At 38.7% G+C, this 20,974-nt stretch overlaps 1 protein-coding gene across 2 annotated transcripts in view; it reads left to right on the forward strand.

Annotated features, from left to right (window-relative positions):
* Positions 1–20,974, forward strand: part of astn2 (astrotactin 2) — a 360,332-nt gene that overhangs the window by 82,000 nt on the left and 257,358 nt on the right. The gene's annotated exons all lie outside the window — the stretch shown is intronic.

Genomic DNA, 20,974 nt, shown 5'->3' on the forward strand with positions numbered 1-20,974 from the left:
AAGGGCCCAAGAGTGGCAGTTTTCAAAACTGGGCCTTGAAGCCCTAAAATTCCATCTAGCTGGGTAGCTAACTGATTAAGGCATTGGACTCTGGATCTAAAGGTCATGAGTTCAATTCTCAGCCACACCAAGCTGCCACTCCTGGGCCCCTGAGCAAGGCCCTTGATACCATAGCTGCTCAGTGCATGAATGAGATGCCAAAATGCTGTAAATGCAACTGCAACCATATTAAATACAGTATTATCTGGGATCCAGGTAGGTTTTCTTGTTCAGTTCAGGAAACACATTTCAAGGGAATTTTAGCAAAATAACGTTTTATGTGGGATCCCATATATATATTGATTCTTAATCGTGTGATGGTTTTCCCTCTGGACAAATTCAAAGGTCCCACCAAAAACCTTCAAATAAGCTTGACCATATCAAAGATAGTTTGAAGGCTCGAAGTCTGCAAAATGGGACATATTGACATCCATGCAAATCTATTTCAACCCCGAAGAACTGATTGGATGTTTCTTTATAAAAACGTGCTCTAATGGTCCTTTTGGACCTTTCGATGAAATATAACCTTTTGGTGGGATTGGATTTGTGCGGAAATCTTTCCGCTCGAGGTTTTGCCGGCGGAACTCAAGTTTCCTTCCCCTCATGACCAGTCCATTTGTCAGCGTCAGGCCGATGCCGTCCTTGGTGTGGTATTCTGCCTTTTTATTCAATTGAAACGAAGATAAAACCTTGCATGTACAATAGCTGCTTTCTATTCAGTAGCTCAGAGATCACGTATCATTGCTCTCTCGAATTCCGAACTCTGTCTTTCAGTAACGAGACGAATGACCACATTTGTGGCGATCGCCGCTAGACTATTAGCCAGGGCTAAGCCATTGCACCCACTTGGCACATGCATTCACTCTGGATATCCTCTGATTGACACCTGGGCTGTACAAATGATGTCCAATTGGGTAAGTGGCTACGGGCAAATGAGGAAGAGGCCCATCAGGTGCATGTCTGTGTGTGGGTGAGAGGCCTGAGACGTGCTCTGGCGTTTCGAATGAGCATCATTAACTGTAACACTGTCAGCTTGGTGACAGATACGAGGTGCGGCGCGCTCTATTCTTCCTTCAGTGAGTTGTCGCTCATTCTCCTCCTCCTTCTAGTTCACGTTCTGCAGCTTGATAATCGGCGCCCAGTAGCAGAGCTGCTGTCTCGAAGATGTCCTTGTGTGAATTGCAGCTGGATTTAGTAGGGAAGGACGTGTAGAGAGCGTGACAGAGAGAAAAATTACACTTCAGCTTTTAAAAGCACAGAATTCAGCATAAACGATATGATATAAAAAGTTTTTGTTCGTAATTAGCGGTTTTATATCGCAATACTCACATTATATTTGTATTTGGTTGCTGAATTGTGGTGCAGCACATTTTTTCAGGGTTTTCTCCACCATTTATTTGTTCATTTCCACAAAATTGGTAGGCAGATTGCCAAAATGGACCTGCTTGACAGGATTTGACACAAACCATCTAAATGACAGGATTGATTTTAGGTCATATTTCAACCGCTGGCTAGCTATTATCAGTCCACATTTAACATTAGACGGCTATTATAGCCCAGATGTTTGATCATTTCTTTGGCCATCAAATAAACATATCTAATACAAGCCTTTTAGCAATGATGAGCTAACATGGGGTTGAATTTTGAGTGGATAATATTCATATTCAAGTCTAAATATTTGTTAAACGCTAACTAGCCTGATCTGCCTGCACAGGATTTTAGCTTTAGCCAACTATTCATTTAAATCGACTGTATTTGAGAGAATATAATGTCATATTCATAAATGCTCACCATTCTCCCTGGTGATCCAAACCCATTAGCCAACACAAACCTTAACCATGAGGTGATTTGTGTAAGTCATTATTCATAGATGTTTAAAAATCTGTACGGCTAATTCATTCCAATTAGCTAGCATTTTGTGAAGATATTTAGATATGTTCAAAGTCATAGCTACTGTAGCACAGCTAGCTAAACATGAGCCCACATGCCAGCATTTAATGCTAGGCAGCTTATGAATGGATTTTCTTTAGAAGATTTCTCATTAATGTTTATAAATTGTAAATGTCATCACTGCTAGTGAGTTAGTTAGCTAACATGAGCCTGAATGACAGGATTTTGTATTATGATTTAATTAGGCTAAACTGACTGGATTTATGAGATGATCCGAGGTGATTTTTATAAATATATCTAATCTTCACTAATCTGATTGAATGGCAACTTTAATCTATAACTTGTGGAAGTCATTAACGCAGGTCAGGGTTACTATCTGTTAGCAAAACCCCTCATAAAATCTGATTTACTTGTAGCGTAGGTTTGATAAATCGACTCCTCAAATGAACACGTAATGAAGTGCAAATATTGCCTCAGATAGATAATAATAATAATGAGAACCTTACCGAGCATCATATTTGCTCAGGTTTTCTCAGAGCCTGTTAGAGTTTATTATAATGAATTAAGATGTTTATCTGTCATTTGTTTAAGGACCAAAACTATGCCCACAGAGCTTTGAGACTTTTTCGGGGCATTTTTTATTGCTTGTATTTGCTTAGACTTCCTTTATTGATTCCTCAGTATTGCAGGGCGATTCGCACTCGGCCACTTGTTCCCCTTGTCAGAAGCATTTAAAAGGAGAATTTAGGACCCCAGGAAGGCCAGTTACCTTTAATAGATCTGTGCCTAATTGGGCCACGTTGTAGTCTCCGAGGCAACGAGGCCCTCTGGTTTTTATTCATGTGCACATTATGAATATGAAGTGTTTATTGCTCGGGTACATCTCAGGTACACAGGAGCTAGAACCTCTTCTCTACAACACAGTGAGGATGTATTTAAGATTCTTAGCCTAGCAAAATTGTGTATTATATTCCAGTTAAAGCTCTGGGAGAAGAAGATTAATGCACCTTTAGATCATTTAGACTAGGGGTACCCAATACGTGGATCGCGATCGACCAGTAGATTCCAAAGGTAATACCAGTAGATCGCATGCCATTCAAAAAAAAAGTCTAAAACTCTATTCAGTGCAAGTCATTAGCGTATATATTAACTATAATTTAAATAAATATATATTTAGCATTTTTAATGTAGGTAGATCATTTTGACTTTTTAGCATTTTAGCATTTTAGCATTAGCTCGCAAGCTGAAAAAGTGTGAGCAGCCCTGATTTAGAATATCCTTCATAAAGGCACGTTTCCAAACACGAGTTTTAAGAAATGTATCACGGTCTAATACTCTACTTTGCATTTCATTAATGCACCCAATACTTCACTATAATTCTTTTTTCCCTGAATATTTATATTATATTACAAGTATTAATGCTCAAATATGCTAATGCTTTGTCTCCATATGTTAATTTGATGGTTAAAGGTGTTGCTCATTGCCACACCTCCGTTTATAACTTTTAACTCTTGTTATAAATACCAGATTTATTATTATAAAAGACAGGTTATATCTTTTAGGCCAAAGGTAACAAATCAGTCCACATTGTACAGTGAAAAGAAAGTGATGAGGATGGTTGTGATGTTACCATGACCACACTGAACCATCAGAAATGTATTTTACTTTTCCTATCTGTTAGATTTTGTTTACTTTTGTGTTGTAATAATTATTATAATAATGATCATAAAACGTTTACTACTACTAAAACTACTAAAATGACTGATAATAATAATAATAATAATAATAATAATAATAATAATAATAATAATAATAATAATGTTATTTAATATCATTTATATAATATATTTAATGTAATTTAATTTTTGAGATGGTTTGGACATGTGCAGAGGAGGGACATGGGGTATATCAGTAGGAGAATGCTGAGGATGGAGACACCAGGAAGGAGGAAAAGAGGAAGACCAAGGAGGTGGTATATGGATGTGGTGAAGGAAGACATGCAGGTAGTTGGTGTGAAAGAGGCAGATGTAGAGAACAGGGGGGTATGGAGACGGATGACCCGCTGTGGAGACCCCTAATGGGAGCAGCCGAAAGAAGAAGAAGATGATTTAATCTAATTTAATTTAATAAAAGTAAAAAAAACAAATATGACACAAAACATCACAAACTGTACAGGACAATCTTTTTTGTGTAAAGTGTGTAGTGTGTTTGTGTGTAATGTTTTTATGTTGGAATTTTATCCAATGGACATTTGCAAAATAAATAAGGAACATTCTGAGTAATTTGCATATGGGATGTGGTTTTGCTCACACATTTTGTGATGTAATAACACTTTTGTGTCACGTCCTGTAGTACCCAAGGAAAAAAACAAAACCTTGCTATTGGATATGCAAAATACTGTTATTGCGAGATCACAAAATATATGAACCAATCAGGATCCAATATGCAAATTTAAGCCCTGCAAAGCAAGTGCACCAGAAGTAGAAGAAAGGGGCATCTTTGGTTATAACTTCCATATTTATAATGATTTAATCTACGTTTTTTTTGCATGGAACAGCAGGATCAAGCATTTTGTAACCCAATATAGGTGAGTAAGAATTGTAGGTTTTGTGTACACTACATACCAGTCAAGTCTGAAACAAATGAGGTGGAACTTTTTTCTTATGGATATTTAGCATTTTAAAATGATGCAAAATCCCTTTTTTTTTTTTTTTTTTTTTTTTTTTTTTACAGCAAATGCAATTCAAATACCAGGCAAGAATTATACAGTATTTAGCATGGAAAAGCAAATATTAGCAGTGTCTGAATGATGTTTTGTGTATACCGAATGCGAAGAGAATGATGCAGACAATGCTTTGCATAACAAGCTCGTAGGACTGCATTACGCATCGTTACATGGGGAGAACAAAGCAGAGGGTGGCTCGAATTATTCTGCTTTAATTGGCACACTTGCCAGTCATGCAGCGCGTGCGCTAGCCTACCGGGATAATGATGACTCCGTAGGTTACAATTTTGCCCCCACTGTTCGGTAGAGGAGCAGCCGGGCCGACGACGGCTGCAGGTTCAGATAATGAGCTTTAAAGCTGTGCGTTGTTCGACATGCAAGAAGGGGAAAAAAATATATTCTCGTAACACGAAGCAGGAGGGAGGAACCAGGAAAATGTGCCGAGGTGGACCGGGAGCTCGGGGTCTCTCAGGGCTGTGTTTACTCCAGTAGGGATATCTAATAGGCTGGAAAGTAAATATTCAGAGGTGTGTGTACAGAAAGACGATCGAGGCATGCACCAGGGTTCAAGGTTTCAAGATTACTTCATGGGGGAGCTCAAAAACAGATATGGGGAAGATTTGTAACTTATTTAATAGCAACAAATACATGCACATGCATTTCAAGGATTCAAGCATTTGTCATATGTTTAGACAGGAAACTAACTGTTTCCTGTACATGTGAAATTCATACTTTGTGAATCCTCCAGAAGCCTTTGACTTGAATTTAAAAGGATGAAATTAAAAATAGCTATTTTGCATATTAGCTTTTAATGCAAAATGTGCACTACGACTTGTTATAATGCATCATTGCTTTTAATCTAATCGCGAGATAAAAAAAAATGTCAAATAATAGTTTCAAATAATGGATAGTAAACAGTTAATAACGCCATAATGACAGTTGTCCTTGTCACAATGACCCTATAATTAGAGTGATTATTAGTCAGTATGTTATATGCAGGTCTACATAGACGTATGATCTACAGAAAGTGTCATAACACACCCTTATGTCACGTAATGCCAGCGTTAGGCCACACTGAAGGAAAAATAGCCATTCTGGCTAAAAACTGATACAAACACTGATGCATTTATAAAGGCTCATAATAGTGGCATAACTCCTGATGATGACATAAGTTAAGCAACAATGTTTTATTGGCAACGCAGACATATACAGAATCATACATAAATGCATGTGTCATTAGGTTTTGACTGAGCTATATAGACCAGGATCATTCAGCAAGTCATGAAGCATTATAACAATCTTATATCATGTAATGGAGCTGTTATGCCATCTAGTAGGTATAAGAGGATTCTTAATGAGAACCACATAGTAATATGGGTTTTACTGATTTATTTTTGTATATCAGTTGTCAGTAAGGGGGTAATGTAAGAGTTGCATAGGTGTTACGTCGCCTTATGACCACCACAAGTGATCATTATATATTCTAGTGAATTCACAACTTCGGTAGCTGGCTATTATTATGCGAGCGCCAGAACGGCATCTGTTCTTCTAAAGAAAAGCTTTCAATCTTTGTGAAAAACACGTGGCAGTATAAAATCTGATTTCCGAAGTCATGTGGTTGTAAGCCTGCTTGAGAGCCGGTCAGACCCTGCGACGCGTCGTAGCATGACTCTTGCCTGTTCGTCATCTTTGCATAATCGCTCAGAGAAACCTGATGCTCTGTATATGTGATGCTCTGTCTGTTTCCACGTCGTTGCCTACGGGGTCTTGGCGTGCACCATTGATTCCGTGTCTCATCCTCGCTCGCCTGATATCAAAGACCACTTTTAGCTGCGGCATGAGGGACCCTCTGAAACTTCCGCCCGTTCACGGCTCTGAAGGTCTATTTACGGCGAAACTAAAACGCTAGCTCGGTGTATGGGGAGGGGAGAGGATGCTGTGGAAAGAGAGGAAGAAAAATAGAAATCAATTCTCCGAGCAGTTGCATGCTGGGAAAGTGACCTGTGTTAATTAAGCAGCAGGTTGCGGAATGTAATGTAATATTTGCTGTACTGTTTATACACAGAGAAATTTGTAAATAGTATTACTGGGTGAAGTTGTTGCCTGAGGAAACGCAGCCTGTTTGTTTATTAGCTATAATTAAATGCGGTACGAGTTCCATGTGTTAATATTGAAAGCTGTGAAAATATGGAACGGTGTCGCATGTAGTTAGATTAACATATTTCTATCAAACATTCATATGTTTATATAGTTTATCTGATGGCACAGTGGTAACAACTTGTTTAGCTAATATGGCAGATGTTCAAAAAGACATAAACAAATTGAAGTCTTTTGTAAGAAGAAAATCATTCAACATTTATAGAATTTATAGCTGTATGTTTGGGGCATTGGGCAGTTTTCTTTGTCAAATAAGAAAAATTTGAAACTATAAACTGATAAAACTGATTAAAGAATGACCATCATGTATAGATTGAATATAATACTCAAGTCCTCAACATTGGCCAAAGGGATTCTGAGCCGTTCCTCTTGCAGAAAAGTGTCACTACAGGTCACTACATGATGCTTGTGGAGAAAAACGTTTCCTACATGAAAGCAGAAGGTGACTACTTTGTAGAATTAAAAATATAAACCATATTCTGGGTTATTTAACAAGTTTTTGCTTTCTACATAATTCCATAAGTTTTTTCATAGTTTGGATGTCTTATATCATGTCAGTATAAATAAACAGCATTTTTCTATTCTATGTAGATATACATACTGTTCCTTTTACTGTACCAGTGTTTTATTTTTGCATCCGAGAATAAAAATACATCCAGAACGTTCTGTCTTCGGCACGCCGAGAGCAAACAGACTTCACGCAGCAATATCGCCACCACCAGCCGTTAAGCCCTTCAACATGGATCTCATCCGTCCTTAGATTTAGAACTCGAAGCACTGCGACAAGAAATAAATGCCCAGTGTGTGCAGTAGGAGAGAGAAATGTGCTCAGATTCAGAGCTATGCATCTGAGAGACAGACTACAAACTGTGTACAAGCTAATGGGGAAATAACACACCATCCAGATGATTCTCCAAGTTCATCCACAGGACAGGAGAGAAAAGAATAAATGAGATACAGGGAAGTACAGGATAAAAGAGTTTAAGACAAGAAAGGACAGGGGAATACAGGACAAAATAATTACAGAATAGGATAATGCAGGAAAGGAAAGAGCAAGGAAGGACCGCGGGTACAGGACAGGAGAATACAAGGGAGGACAAGAGGTACAGCACAACAAAAATGTAAGGGCGGATAGGACAGGTAAATACAGGTAAGGAAAGGTGGTACAGGAGAGGAGAATTTAAGGGCATACAGGACAGGCAAATACACGGAGAGACAAGGGGTACAGGACAGGAGAATGCAAGAAAGAACAGGACAGGTAAATACAGGTGAGGACAGGAGAATGCACTCGAGCACAGGGGGTACAAGATGGGAGAATTCAGGGGAGGACAGGTAAATACAGAAAAGGACAGGGGGTACAAAACAGGAGAAGGTAAGGTCAGACCGGAGAGGCGAATATACAAGAGGACAAGGGGTACAGGACAGGAGAATTCAAGTAAGGACAGGAGAATGCACTCGAGGAAAGGGTTTGTACAGGCCAGGGAAATGGAGAGAAGGACAGGACAGGTAAAAACAGGTAAGGACAGGCGAATATACGAGAGAACAAGGGGTACAGGACAGGAGAATGTAAGGGTGGACAGGACAAGCGAATACACGAGAGGACAAGGGTATCAGGACAGGAGAATGCAAAAAAGAACAGGACAGGTGATTACTGGAGAGTACAGGGGGTATGGGACAGGAGAATGGAAGGGAGGACACGACAGGCATATACAGAAGAGCACTGGTGCAGGACAGGTAATTACTGGAGAGGACAGGGGGTATGGGACAGGAAAATGCAAGGTTGTAGAGGACCGGTAAATAAAGGACAGGAGAAAATGTACAGAACAGGAGAATGCATGAGAGGACAAGACGGAACAAGACAGAACAGAACAGGAAGCCAGTTTGTTGCCTGTCAGGCTGCCAGAAAAATGTAACTTGTAGAATCTCCTTTTTTCCACAAAGCCACGTCTTTGCATATCTTGAGTGTTCCTCTGTGGAAGACTATTCGTGGGGAGACAAAGATACTGCCAATTAGGAATTAATTAGTACCGACCCATTCTTCTGCTTCCTGATGAGTCTTTTCGGAGGTTATGTCACACAGTCTGCTCGAGCATAATGTGAGTGTGACAGTATCTGTCAGCTGGAATGAACTTTTATCATGGCGTGACAGACTGACTGGCGGGAAGAAACGTGGATGTGTGCTGAAGATCTTTTGACTCAGGAAACATGTTCCTTTTCTTTCTTTACCCTTTTATCTTTTGTTGTCTGTTTTATCGTCCATGAGTTTAATAGCTTGTTAAAATCCAACTGTATATAAAGTTAATGACCCAAAAATTATATTTAGCTGTTCATAGCAACTGACAAAAGCCTACATAAACCTTCATAAAGGCTAATTCACTGCGCATATACAGTCTGCATTTAGCATTCATCACATTGTGAACTTTAATTCCAATGCATATTTCCTGCTAATTAAAAGAATTGCATATTCCCGCTTATAACTATTCAAAGACGTCATTTGGGGCTACATAATCCTTTCATAACCAGTCTGCACAAGTATGTAAAAAAAGTGCTTATTTCAGCAGGTGCATCAGGCATACAGACTTTAGCTAAGTTTTGTACCATGTATTTACTCTTGCACTTGTAAATTTCTGCTTATGAGATGTATATGAATGCTTATATGCATGCTATGACGCCGTGATGAGACATGCAGTATGTTTGTTTTCACCAGCAATGAGTTTAGTCTTGATGTTTGGCATCACATCATCGTTATGTGACTTTGACCAACAAAAAGTCAGCTGTCATGACTTTTAAAGGTTATACAGCCTTATAAAGAATTATAACTCAACCTTATGTCACTCAAAATCACTTGGAGTTATTTCCCTGTAAGAACTGTCTGTATGAAAGGTGTGGGTTTAGGCTATGTCGAATTATCTGTGCTGTCATTCAGGACTTTTAAAGGTGCTATGCAGCATTATAAACCTTCCTAGAATTAAGTGATATAATATAATGTTCAGATCAGTGAAACCCCATATTTCTCAAAACCCAATTCTATAGGTGTTTAAGACTTTACTTAAGGGGGGTCATAGGGCTTCATAACACCTACGTATTCCCATCATGCAAGCAGTAGAGTGCATAGTGACTGTACATAATCATGTATAAAGGCCTATTTCTGTAGGTGTCAGCTATTATAATAGCCAGTATAGTATTTTTTTTAATCTTGACATACAAAGATTAGGTAATGCTGACATAAGAGCATGACACAACAGTGTTATGCAGCCTTATAACATTTAAATGTAATAGGACCTGATTTGATGGAATTCCAGAGCCACATAATATTGATATAACATCCATATTTGACATTATATCCTAATTTAAATATATGTAAGAGTTGTTTATTTGTTTGTTTATAACTATTGTCATGAAGGGCATATGGAGCCCTATGAGCACTACTGCTAATTAATGTTGTATCTAAGCACACTGAAAAACATGATCCATGAAAGCTTATGTCTTTAAATGAGCAAAATATCCCTATGGAGCAAAACAAATCCACTTGAAGATAAATTAATTACATCGCATGATGAAAGCAGGGCATCTGATTCATAGTTTCACCGAAATGTTAGTTATTCGTTCACGATATATTTGGCAGTTAGAACTCGTTCATCACTGCTTGGATGCACCAGTCATCAGCTTTCAGAGAAAAAAATAAGTTTCGCTGGTCCATGACTCACACACAGCACGTTCTTCACACACTTCCAAATGGCTGCGAATCGCTCAGCCAAGTTTTGCTTCATCACCATCACTGCTCTGATTCTCCGTTTCAGAAAATAACCCAAAATGACACCCTGTGAGGACTGGTGTGTAGAAAAGAAAATGACTGCAGCTCCATCAAAAACAGTCGTGTGGTATTTTTCATTACACATGCCACACAAACTGGTGTGTGTGTGTGTGTGTGTGTGTGTGTGTGTGTGTGTGTGTGTGTGTGTGTGTGTGTGTGTGTGTGTGTGTGTGAGCAAGACGCTTGTTCAAATACTATATCTCTTTGCAGGAGTACAGTAGAGCAGAAGTCTTGCACTGGATTGATTTTCACAAGAACACAAAAATTACATCGTATTTTAAAGTCATTTTAATTATTTCCTTGTTTCATTTCATTTTATTTATTACTACAGTTTGGTGCAGGAAGTATTTAGATACTAAATGATGACTTAAAAATTCTTATTTTTATTTTTATTTTGAGGGGGGTGGAATCATGAAGCTGAAAGATACTGAGATTATAATTTTTAATATTTAATTTCATTTATTCATTTTATTTGATGTTATTTTTAATGTATATGTATTGTTTTTTTATTCATTTTATTATTTAATTAAAAAAAAAAAAATTAAAACTATAGTACTTCAGATTGACTGAATGATTCATTGATTATTGATTGATTAATTTCTTATAAAGTTATTATACTAAGATACAATAAATCTTATGCAATTATATCACATAATAATAATAATAATAATAATAATAATAATAATAATAATAACCCTATTAGAGGGACAGCGCATGTAGGACGTTTTGGAGACAAGGTGAGGGAGGTGAGATTGAGATGGTTTGGACATGTGCAGAGGAGGGACATGGGGTATATAAGTAGGAGAATGCTGAGGATGGAGACACCAGGAAGGAGGAAAAGAGGAAGACCAAGGAGGAGGTTTATGGATGTGGTGAGGGAAGACATGCAGGTAGTTGGTTTGAACGAGGCAGATGTAGAGAACAGGGGGGTGTGGAGAAGAAGAAGGTTGTAGGTGTGCATGGTATTAAAATAAAAAAATTATAAATGGAAAAATGATAATGCAAAGGTCACCAGTTTAAACAGTGTGTTCATGAGTTTTTCATTTCCCGTATCAATACTTGTGAATCAGTAGCATGAGTGGATACAGAGATAAAAATCAAATCCTGAAGAAGGCTCACGTTTCGTCACCAGGCTGCGGAGTCGTCTCGTTGCGTCGTGGTTGAGGACGTGACCGCTGTCTAATTGAGTTATCACGGGTGATGTTCACATTCTGCCCGCGCTCAATCACGCGGCTTGGCTCGGTGTTGACACAAACGAGAGGTGGGTGATTGAAGGAGCGTGCGTTTGCCAAAGAACAGCGAATCAGACGGGATTGTGTAGCTGCTGGAAGACGTTTGGACGTGGCCTCGTACTATAAAGTTTATCACGGCGGGCGATGAGCTCAGCGTGCTGCGATATTTACTGCGCTGGAGGCTGAGGAGCTCAGAAAGACGGCGATGTTCATTTTTCCAGCGCGAGTGATCGATGATGAATTATGTCTTATGTCTTCTGAGCAAGTCCAATTTGAACACGACTCCTGAGCCACCGTGTCTCGGTCACGTGACAGAGGAAGCGTGAGGAAAGAAGATAGTTTGAATGCTAGTAAATACATACATTTTGTTTTTCTTCATGCAGACAAATTCAAGACAGATTTGCCAAAGGGTCAGGTCAAGGTCAAATCAAAGTTACACTACATGTGTGTCAAGAAATGATTTAAGAATCGTTTGCAAGTGCAGATAAAGGGACCTGTTTCTTTATTAAGAAATTATTATGACATTTCTAATGGACAATGGCGTTTCTTCTCCATTCTCATTTCTTCAAATGCGATATTTTTTTCCTTGCCAATGTCGATACCATTTCCTCGAATAATTAGTTGAACTTGAACCAATTATGCAGCTTCTCGAGGATGCCAGGCTGCGTTCGAGCACTACACCGATGATTAGCCTGTTTTCTAGAGGCAATTATTTCTTGTCAAACTACTTTGCATGCAAAAAGTAGACATTTTTTTGTCCTTTTTTTATTTTATTTTTTTTTATTTTAACAAGCTCTCAGTCAGGACAAGTCAATAGCGAGAACATCTCGAGAGCTTTCCAAATTATGAATTATAAACATCTCAAGGGGAAAAGTTAGACAACTCTACAAAGGTATACGAGTCCACGATTTGAAACGCATGCTGTAGCGTGTATATTTAAAGCGATGCGCACGTGGACAACAGTCCCAACGAGAATACGCTCAAATATATTTTCAGATTTTTTAATATAAGATTAAAACAATGGCAAGATCAAATCTTAAGCCTATTAAACTTCCTATGGATTGGAGTAAAAGATCTGCTGCTTCAGAGCTCTGACGTCTCAAATATCTTACAATTATAAACATGGACTATGCAACAGGTCTGTCACAGGTCACATGACTAAAAGGACAAAAACATCGAGACACTTGACTTTTCCAGCCATTTGTGGTTCCTCCCCAATCTGTTGGAGGCACACACGTGTATAAGATATCCTTAGATATGTAGATACTGGGAAACCTGTTCCAGCATGACAATGTCCCTGTGCACAAAACCAGCTCCATGAAGATCTGCTTTCCATGGGTTGGAGTAAAAGATCTCCTGCTATAAACCCTATTGAACAGGATGAATGTGAACGCTGAGTGGCCTTCACACCTACATCAGTACCTGACTCGACTAACACCTATGTGGCTGAAGGAATCTCACACAAATCTCCACAAAATGTAGTGGAACATCTTCCCAGAAGAGTGGACGTTTTTCTAACAGCAAATAAAGACTGAATGTGGAACGGGATGTTCAAAAAGAAACATATACCATTTCAGTGCTCAGGTGTCCTCAAATGTTTGTCCATAAAGTGTTTGTTCTTCAGGTGAATAATTGGATCATGTTGGAAAATCAAAAGTGTGAGCATCTGCTACAGATGGTACATTGTGCACAGTGTGTATATAGATAGAGAGAGAAGTCCAGGTACTAAGTGTGTTCCTGGTTTGCACCAATCAAGGCTTATCCATAATAAAGTATCCAGCATGGACACAGGACACAGAAACACCAAAGTGTTTGGAGAACATCTCAGACTCGAGGAATAGCTGTGAAACATATCAAAGCTCCTCATTCGAGATGTCAACAAAAGATGTTTGTCTCGCCTTAAGACGTTTTGAAGAAAAACCAATTACACACCAAAGAATACCTGAGTCTTGGATGTAAAGATGAAGGGATAGCCTACTGTTTTATCTCTCTTTTCCCCTCAGCTTTTCAAGTGAACTCGAGGACTTCCTGTCTTTCCATACGCAGATTAAACGCAGTCTCGGGCCTGAGAGTTGGTCTCTCCTGCAAATCCTTTTAGACAGAGATGGGATTTAATTGGAGTGTTGAAAAAAAACAAACTTACCCCCCACACACACGCACACACACACACACACACACACACACACACACACACACACACACACACACACACACACACACACACACACACACACACACACACACAGACACACACACACACAGTTCCTCACTGCCATGTTCAACAGCCATCAGCAGCAACTCTAGAAAACTTGAAGAGAATCCAAGGAGCCGAATCAGACTCCTGCGTGGTTGCGAGCTATTTTTGCTCACTTCACATTTGTCTCCCTTATTTCTCGTGAGTGTGTGAAAGTAGGTGTGTTCTTTTCCTCTGCAGCAACTGAACAGGTGTAAGTGTCTCATTAAATATAATTAACGTGTGCTGGGAGACTGGGTGGAGGGGAGGAGGGGTGTTTGTGGTGGTGGTGGTTTTGGAAAATGGAGTTTTCCCCCAGAAGCTCTTTTTTTTAAATATTTTTTTTACACGTAACTCGGCAATATGCGTTGCTCTTGGCGCCGAATGAAGTACGACACGAAATGAAATAACGCTGCATGCTAATATGAATATGCTAATCTGTTTACACTTCCTGCTGGGTCGCTTTCCTTCACGCACACTGCCATGTGAGTGCCGTACTGAGATTTGCAAGATTTATTTATTTATTTATTAATTTTTTTTAGATGCAGTGTCCATTCTGTAAATATCGGCACCCTCCCTACAAATAAACAATTATATAACAAAAGTAATACATACAGGAGTAATATTTTATTTTGTCGTAACCTCATGGCAGAGGTTAATATCCTAGTAGTATCTTATTACTACTGAGTACTGGAATTTCCCAAAGCGCCAGTGAAGTATACTGTAAGTGTGTCATGTGCATATGTGTATGTTTATTAATTTATATTAAATTATTATTATTATTATTAGTAGTAGTAGTAGTATTTTTTACATTATTTTTATATTTTATTAATAATAATAATAGTAGTAGTATATTTGAATAATATACATATAATTTTTTGTTTGTGGAGAACCTTTTATTTATTTATTAATTTATTTATTTATTAATTTATTTATTATTTTTATTTATCGATTTTATTTACTCGTGGAGAAAAAATACTTCAGTTTCAGTTTCCACATTTTTGTTTTGTTACATTTGATAATAATAAAAATTCTATAATAATAATAATAATAATAATAATAATTTTAGCAGCTATTTTATTATATGTTCTGTAGGAATACTATAGAAATGAAACTTTAAGTAGAAATGTGCAGCAGAACAGAGGCGTTCCAGGTCACGGGTCACAGCACCAGCACATGTTCCTTGTTCGTATATCCATCCATTCGTCCACGATCTCACATTGTTTAGTAATTTCTTTTTATTCTCACCTCACTTAGTTTATTGGCGTTTTAGCGATCGCCCGGCCTGAATTAGCATTTGTGCTAGGTTTAAACTTTAGTTTTGATTGAATCCTACGTCCCCCTGCAGTGTGGGCAGCGGTATTTAACTTCATTTCCTATGTATATTTATATTTATATATACACATGTATTACTCAAAGGCCTTAAGAAAGAGGAAAAAAGTTGGATTTGTTTCAGAGCTGCAGCTGGAAGTGCATCTCGCTCAAGGTGCTTCTGGGAAATGAGTCCCCTGCTGTTCATTTAATTTTTAATGGACTTCTTCTTTAATGCACAACAATTTATTTTCCTTCTCTTTTTTGCCGTGCTGTCGTCCCTTGCAGGGCTTGTGTGAATATCTAAACCGGAGTGATTATATGTGAAATAACTGTGGGGCAAATTAATATTTAACAGGATTTACACCTAATTATTGAGGTATCAAATATTTAAATGGAGCTCGAGGACACGAGCGCGACACTGTTTCACTACTGCGCCATAAAGAATCAGATTATATTCAACACTTCAGCCTTCAGTCTGTGATTATAAAGATGATGTGGACGTTTCCATTCAGACTCGCAACTTTCTTTCTTTCTTTCTTTCTTTCTTTCTTTCTTTCTTTCTTTCTTTCTTTCTTTCTTTCTTTCTTTCTTTCTTTCTTTCTTTCTTTCTTTCTTTCTTTCTTTCTTTCTTTCTTTCTTTTATTGTATGTGTAAACGTGTGTGTGTGTGTGTGTGTGTGTGTGTGTGTGTGTGTGTGTGTGTGTGTGTGTGTGTGTGTGTGTGTGTGTGTGTGTGTGTGTGTGTGTGTGTAAGTGTGTGTTAGTGTGTAAGTGGGTGTGTCAGAGTGTGTAAGTGGGTGTGTCAGAGTGTGTAAGTGGGTGTGTCAGAGTGTCTGTGTGTGTCTGTGTGTGTCTGTATGTGTCTGTATGTGTCTGTATGTGTCTGTGTGTGTCTGTGTGTGTCTGTGTGTGTCTGTGTGTGTCTGTGTGTGTCTGTGTGTGTGTCTGAGCAGAGAGTTGACTTATGACTTTAAAGCACTAATGTCTAAGGAAGCTGCATAGTGAGATAAATGCAGTGGCCCTCTTTCAGCATCTTCTAATAAAGGTTTGAGATGTTTGTGATGGTCTCACACACACACACACACACACACACACACACACACACACACACACACACACACACACACACACACACAAACCAGGACTTTCAAAGTTCCACCTGAAAAGAAGAAAAGGAAAGGAAAGGTTCTTTTGATCGAAAGGAGATTTTGATTTCAGTGAGAAAAGCTGAGCGAAGAAAAGTGACTCCATCAAGACCCTGTGTGTGTGTGTGTGTGTGTGTGTGTGTGTGTGTGTGTGAGAGAGAGAGAGAGAGTGTACATCAGCTGTTCCTCAAACTCGACAAAAAGGATAAAAAGGGGTTGTGAGTGCTCTCATGCCATGGAAATCAATCTCGGAAGCAGGAAGCAGCACATGATGACATCACCCTCGGTTAAGATGTTATTTCAAATCATACCATCATCAAGCTGCCACTGATGGGCCCCTGAGCAAAGACCCTTAACCGTTAACTGCTCAGTTGTATGAATGAGATAATTGTAAACTGTGTAACTATCCCGGGCTGTGATTCAGGTGAAGAGCTGTGCAGTTCTGGGAAAGTAATCGGTGAAACCTCGGTCCTGAAAATGCTGCAAAACATAACGTGACCTCTGAGTGTTAGAAAGATCTTTCTTTCTTTCTTTCTTTCTTTCTTTCTTTCTTTCTTTCTTTCTTTCTTTCTTTCTTTCTTTCTTTCTTTCTTTCTTTCTTTCTTTCTTTCTTTCTTTCTTTCTTATTGTTAAATCAGTAATTGTTGTCTTCCTTCCTTTTCCTTTTTCTCTCATGTTATCAGTGTTAGATGTACAGTAAATAAAAAATATCTAAAAAAAATGTTCAGCGAGAACAGATACACAGGAACCGTGCTTAGTGTGTGTTTGTGTATGTGTGGGTATTTGTGTTCGTGTGTGTGTGTGTGTATGTGTGTATTTTTCTGTTTGTGCGTGTGATGATATGACATGCATTCATTAACTCTTTTCGCTTTGCTTGGTAGAGAGTGTGTGTGTGTGTGTGTGTGTGTGTGTGTGTGTGTTTGCACTTTGCTTGGTAGAGTGTGTGTGTGAGAGTAAGTGTGTAGGTGGGTGGGTGGTCCCTGGGGTGCACACTGAAGCTTTACTTTCTGCTTCTTTGCACACCTTTCTGGACATGGCACTGTTTCTACAGCAACGGTTACCGCTGGCGACTGAAGTCCAGAGCAGCATGTTTAGGGTGAGAGGAGACCAGTGAGAGTGAGGATAAGGGTACAGTGGTGGTACAATAGTACAGTGAAGGTACACTGGGGGTACAGTGTGGGTACAGTAGAGAGTACACTGGGGTACACTAGGAGTACACTGGGGGTACACTGGGGTACACTAAGAGTACCCTGGGGGTACACTTGGAGTACACTGGGGGTACACTAGAAGTACACTAGGGGTACATTGTTGGTACATTAGGAGTACAGTAGGGTAGACTAGGAGTACACTGGGGTTACACTAGGAGTACACTGGGGGTACATTAGGAGTATACTGGAGGTACATTGTGGGTACACTAGGAGTACACTGGGGGTATACTAGGAGTACACTAGGAGTACAGTAGGGTAGGCTAAGAGTACAGTAGGGTACACTAGGAGTACACTGGGGGTACATTGTGGGTACACTAGGAGTACACTGGGGGTACACAAGAAATGCACTGGAGGTACATTGTGGGTACACTAGGAGTACAGTAGGGTAGACTAGGAGTACACTGGGGGTACACTAGGAATATACTGGGAGTACATTGTTGGTACACTAGGAGTACAGTAGGGTAGACTAGGAGTACACTGGGGGTACACTAGGAATATACTGGGAGTACATTGTTGGTACACTAGGAGTACAGTAGGGTAGACTAGGAGTACACTGGGGGTACACTAGAAGTACACTGGGGGTACATTGTTGGTACACTAGGAGTACAGTAGGGTAGACTAGGAGTACACTGGGGTACACTAGGAGTATACTGGGGGTACATTGTGGGTACACTAGGAGTACACTGGGGGTATACTAGGAGTACACTGGGGTTACAATTTGGGTACACTAGGAGTACAGTGGAGTACACTGGGGGTACATTGTGGGTACACTAGGAGTACACTGGGGGTACATTGTGGGTACACTAGGAGTACACTGGGGGTACACAAGGAGTACACTGGAGGTACATTGTGGGTACACTAGGAATACAGTAGGGTAGACTAGGAGTACACTGGGGGTACACTTGGAAGATAAATAAAATAGCAAAAAAAAAAAAATAAATAAAAAATAAAATATTTAAAAATAAAAGAACTTTCATTAATGGGTTTTATTTATTCATTTATTTTTAATTAGCATTTTTGCACATTTATTTTGTATTTTTCTTTTACCTTTCTTATTTTCTCTTTCAATAGTCCTTAAGTATAACTTTGCAAATAAATAAATACATTTAAAAAATCAGCCTCATCAATCCCACACCGCTGCTTTCTCTTTGTTCAAGAATTTTTCCTTTTTTTTTTTTTTTTTTCCTTCACAAACTACTTAAAGAAAGTGCTAAATAAAAAAGTCAGTTTGGTGTGTGACAGACATTACAGCTCTTTTTCTTAAAGAAGGTGTTAAAATCATGCATTGTGAAGAATAACAGCTGGGGTTACTTGCAGAGTTGTGATGTTTGAAATGGTGAAAAAAGTTGGCTCTGGTTCTTCAGTTCTTCTCTGGTGGAAACTTCCAATGTTTTAAAGAACAATGGTTCTGCTAGTGAGGGAAATAAATTGTGCCTGGAGGAGCAGTTGAGTCAGTTTTAATGGAACCCATGATGTCTCTTCTGGATCTGTCCTGGTGCAGATGCATAGTGATGGAAAGGTCCCTACGTTTGATTATTCATGTGCTTCAGCCCAGATCTACAAATGGTCTCTAAATTGTCTCAATGTCCTCATTGCTCTCATTTGTCTCAAAAAATATCTGTTTCTTCATTTATGGTTTCAGTTGCTGCAATGAAAGATCTACTCTGTGTTACTTCTTTTCCTTCCATAATTTTCCTTTTCCATCTCCTTCTTCTTCTCTTGCTCCATAATTTACAGAGAGGTCAGTGTATGGAGCCAGCAATCTGCTCCCAGCTCCCTGCTACAGATTAAAATGTGACAAAAGAGAACAGTAGGAGCATTGATCATGTGGATGGTGATATGAAGAGGGAGAGGGAAGGCTGTGCAGCTCGCCAATGCATGATTTATGAAGAAGGCCATCGGGTGGCAACCAGGGGTGCGAGACATGAGACAGGATGCGAGAGGAAACACCGTGCCACCAGACCTGAGGTCCACCTTGTCCTACACAATGACTAAAAAGAGACAACATGAAGAAATGTCTTTACAAATTTAGGAAAATTCAGCAAAATCTGCATTGTGATAGATGTTCTGAAGAAAACACTTTCATTTAGACAATTTTTTGCTTTTTTTGTTGAGTCTTAAAATTTCCTGAATTATGACCTGGAATGAAGGACATGTTTCTTGACTTATCTTTCGCCTCCATCATCTTATCAGAGGGTATAAAATGTTGTTCGTCCATGTGACCTGTAAGAGAAGGAATAAATAGAATTAAAAAAAAGTCTGGTTCCTCCCAAGGTTCTTCCTCATTTTTGCCAGAGAGATTTATCTGATCATTGGGACTGTTTCTTTTCAGTAACATCTGGATTTCTCTAGATGTATCCAAAGCTTTCCAAATTCTATACAAATTAAAAGGGATAGAATTTATGAAGGAATCAAACATAATTTTGTTAAGATCTTATTTCTGGAACCTTTATGATTTTCAGGAGAATTTTTGGTTTAATTGTTGGATATTTTATAAAGTTTATGTTAAAATGTTTATTCTTTAGAAGTTAATAGTTTTTATTAACTTTAGAAGTTTACAGGTTGTTCAGCTGCCTTTCATGACGAAAGTGCATTCTGAGAAAATAATTCTTTAAGGTACCAGTTTGATTCTTTAATGGTCCTTCTAAGAAAATATCCCCAAGAGCTGTATGTAGAACCACACAAAAAAGGTCCTTAATGATCACTAATGTCTTGTTCATTTGCTGTTCTGGAGAACCCTCCAGAACCCTTAAACTAGATGTTCGTGAAACCCATCAATAGCCAATAAACCTTTGACGAACTAATTCTGAGTTCCAGATTTGAGTATATGTGCAATTTTCGAAAATGATTGCCAGTGTTTTGTTTTACAGCTCAAACAAATATGGAAGTGCTGAAACATCGGGTTAAGATGTTGCATTTCTCAGTGGAAGATTGTGAGTTCAAATCTCAGCCCCACTAAACTGCTACTGCTGGACTCTTGGGGACAGCCCTTAACCCTCAACTGTTTAGTTGCATAATTGAGATAATTGCCCTGCAATATATCTGGAGTATATAGTAAATTTAGAACCTGATAACCAAAGTGTCTTGATGAAAATGTTTTTTTTTTTTTTGTGGATTATGGAGTGTGTGAAAATTCATGAATAGTTACGGATCCTACTAATCCATGTTCTGAGCCCTTTCTAATAAACACTCTGTTATAGAGAACTACATAAAACCAA

This window comes from Silurus aristotelis (assembly GCF_946808225.1).
Source record: "Silurus aristotelis genome assembly, chromosome: 26".
NCBI lineage: Eukaryota > Metazoa > Chordata > Actinopteri > Siluriformes > Siluridae > Silurus > Silurus aristotelis.